Source organism: Arachis stenosperma, chromosome 9, assembly GCF_014773155.1.
Source record: "Arachis stenosperma cultivar V10309 chromosome 9, arast.V10309.gnm1.PFL2, whole genome shotgun sequence".
Lineage (NCBI taxonomy): Eukaryota > Viridiplantae > Streptophyta > Magnoliopsida > Fabales > Fabaceae > Arachis > Arachis stenosperma.
The window spans coordinates 110,295,557-110,299,116 of NC_080385.1; the positions used below are offsets into that span (position 1 = coordinate 110,295,557).

Here is a 3,560-nt window from a genome sequence, read left to right on the forward strand (position 1 = left end):
GTTCAACGCCAAGTTGCGTCGTCTATCTTCGCGCAAAGTATGGACTATTATATATTGCTGGAAAGCCCTGGATGTCTACTTTCCAACGCCGTTGAGAGCGCGTCAATTGGACTCCTGTAGCTCCAGAAAATCCATTTCGAGTGCAGGGAGGTCAGGATCCAACAGCATCAGCAGTCCTTTTTCAGCCTAAGTCAGATTTTTGCTCAGCTTCCTCAATTTCAGCCAGAAAATACCTGAAATCACAGAAAAATACACACACTCATAGTAAAGTCCAGAAATATGATTTTTTCTTAAAAACTAATAATATTTAACTAAAAACTAATTAAAATATGCTGAAATCTACATGAAATTACCCCCAAAAAGCGTATAAAATATCCGCTCATCAAAGCGCTTCTTTAATGTCAGTAGCTTGACAGAGGGCTCTCATGGAGCCTCACAGATACTTAGAGCAATGTTGGAACCTCCCAACACCAAACTTAGAGTTTGAATGTGGGGGTTCAACACCAAACTTAGAGTTTGGTTGTGGCCTCCCAACACCAAACTTAGAGTTTGACTGTGGGGGCTCTGCTTGTCTCTGATTTGAGAGAAGCTCTTCATGCTTCCTCTCCATGGTGACAGAGGGATATCCTTGAGCCTTAAACACAAAGGATTCTTCATTCACTTGAATGATCAGTTCACCTCCATCAACATCAATCACAGCCTTTGCTGTGGCTAGGAAGGGTCTGCCAAGGATGATGTTTTCATCCATGCACTTCCCAGTTTCTAGGACTATGAAATCAGTAGGGATGTAATGGTCTTCAATCTTAACCAAAACATTCTCTACAAGTCTATAAGCTTGTTTTCTTGAGTTGTCTGCCATCTCTAGTGAGATTCTTGCAGCTTGTACCTCAAAAATCCCTAGCTTCTCCATTACAGAGAGAGGCATGAGGTTTACACTTGACCCTAAGTCACACAGAGCCTTCTTGAAGGTCATGGTGCCTATGGTACAAGGTATTGAAAACTTCCCAGAATTTTGTCTCTTTTGAGGTAATTTTTGCCTAGACAAGTCATCCAGTTCTTTGGTGAGCAAAGGGGGTTCATCCTCCCAAGTCTCATTTCCAAACAACTTGTCATTTAGCTTCATGATTGCTCCAAGGTATTTAGCAACTTGCTCTTCAGTGACATACTCATCCTCTTCAGAGGAAGAGTACTCATCAGAGCTCATGAATGGCAGAAGTAAGTCCAATGGAATCTCTATGGTCTCATTTTGAGCCTCAGATTCCCATGGTTCCTCATTAGGGAACTCTGTGGAGGCTAGTGCACGCCCATTGAGGACTTCCTCAGTGGTGTCCACTTCGTCTCCTTCCTCTCCAAATTCGGCCATGTTGATGACCTTGCACTCTCCTTTTGGATTTTCTTCTGTATTGCTTGGAAGAGTACTTGGAGGGAGTTCAGTAACTTTCTTGCTCAGCTGTCCCACTTGTGCCTCCAAATTCATAATGGAGGACCTTGTTTCAGTCATGAAACTTTGAGTGGTTTTGATTAGATCAGAGACCATGGTTGCTAAGTCATAGGGGTTCTGCTTAGAATTCTCTGTCTGTTGCTGAGAAGATGATGGAAAAGGCTTGCTATTGCTAAACCTGTTTCTTCCACCATTATTGTTATTGAAACCTTGTTGAGGTCTCTCTTGATTCTTCCATGAGAAATTTGGGTGATTTCTCCATGAAGAATTATAGGTGTTTCCATAGGGTTCTCCTAGGTAATTCACCTCTTCCATTGAAGGGTTCTCAAGATCATAAGCTTCTTCTTCAGATGAAGCATCCTTAGTACTGCTTGGTGCATTTTGCATTCCAGACAGACTTTGAGAAATCAAATTGACTTGTTGAGTCAATATCTTATTCTGAGCCAATATGGCATTCAGGGTGTCAATCTCAAGAACTCCTTTCTTCTGGCTTGTCCCATTGTTCACAGGATTCCTTTCAGAAGTGTACATGAATTGGTTATTTGCAACCATTTCAATGAGCTCTTGAGCCTCTGTGGGCGTCTTCTTCAGATGAAGAGATCCTCCAGCAGAGCTATCCAAAGACATTTTGGATAGTTCAGAGAGACCATCATAGAAAATACCTATGATGCTCCATTCAGAAAGCATGTCAGATGGACATTTTCTGATCAATTGTTTGTATCTTTCCCAAGCTTCATAGAGGGATTCTCCATCCTTCTGTCTGAAGGTTTGGACTTCCACTCTAAGCTTACTCAATTTTTGAGGTGGAAAGAACTTTGCCAAGAAGGCATTGACTAGCTTTTCCCAAGAGTCCAGGCTTTCTTTAGGTTGAGAGTCCAACCATATTCTAGCTCTGTCTCTTACAGCAAAAGGGAATAGCATAAGTCTGTAGACCTCAGGGTCTACCCCATTGGTCTTGACAGTGTCACAGATTTGCAAGAATTCAGCCAAGAACTGATGAGGATCTTCCAATGGAAGTCCATGGAACTTACAATTCTGTTGCATTAGAGAAACTAATTGAGGCTTAAGCTCAAAGTTGTTTGCTCTAATGGCAGGGATAGAGATGCTTCTCCGATAGAAGTCGGGAGTAGGTGCAGTAAAGTCACCCAGCACCTTCCTTGCATTGTTGGCATTGTTGTTATTTTCGGCTGCCATGGTTTCTTCTTCCTTGAAGAATTCAGTCAGGTCCTCAGCAGAGAGTTGTGCCTTAGCTTCTCTTAGCTTTCGCTTCAAGGTCCTTTCAGGTTCAGGGTCAGCTTCAACAAGAATGCCTTTGTCTTTGTTCCTGCTCATATGAAAGAGAAGAGAACAAGAAAATATGGAATCCTCTATGTCACAGTATAGAGATTCCTTGAGGTGTCAGAGAACAAGAAAATTAGAAGGAAGAGGTAGAAGAATTCGAACTTGATTAGGTAGAGTTCGAATTGTGCATTAAGAAGGAGTTATACTCCATAAATAGAAGGATGTGGGAAGAGGGGAAGAGAGTTTTCGAAAATTAAGTAAAAGATTTTGAAAACATTTTGAAAAACACTAATTGTTTTTCGAAAACAAAAGTGGGAAAGAAGTAAAGTGATTTTTGAAAAAGATTTTGAAATTAGAAATTAAAAAGATTTGATTGAAAACTTATTTTGAAAAAGATGTGATTAAAAAGATATGATTGAAAAGTTATGCTTTTTTTTTAAAAAAAAGATGTGATTGAAAAGATATGATTTAAAAACAATTTTAAAAAGATTTGATTTTAAAAATTAATGACTTGCCTAACAAGAAAAGATATGATTCAAACATTAAACCTTCCTCAACAGAAAAGGCAACATACTTGAAATGTTCAATCAAATCATTAATTGTTAGTAAGTATCTTTAAAAAAAGAAAGAAATTGATTTTGAAAACATTTGATTGAAAAGATTTGATTTGAAAAAGATTTGATTTTGAAAAACTTTGAAAACTTGAAAAAAATTGATTTTGAAAACAAAATCCTCCCCCTTGTGCCATCCTGGCGTTAAACGCCCAGAATGGTATCCATTCTGGCGTTTAACGCCCAAAATGCTACCTTTTTGGGCGTTAAACGCCCAAAATGCTACC

The 3,560-nt window shown here is 39.4% G+C and overlaps 1 non-coding gene across 1 annotated transcript; it reads left to right on the plus strand.

Moving 5' to 3' along the window:
• The first annotated feature begins 2,126 nt into the window (after positions 1–2,126).
• LOC130952360 (small nucleolar RNA R71) lies at positions 2,127–2,230 on the plus strand. Its single transcript, XR_009074541.1, has one exon. It is a non-coding gene; the product is annotated as a small nucleolar RNA R71 (small nucleolar RNA).
• Positions 2,231–3,560: the final 1,330 nt, after the last annotated feature.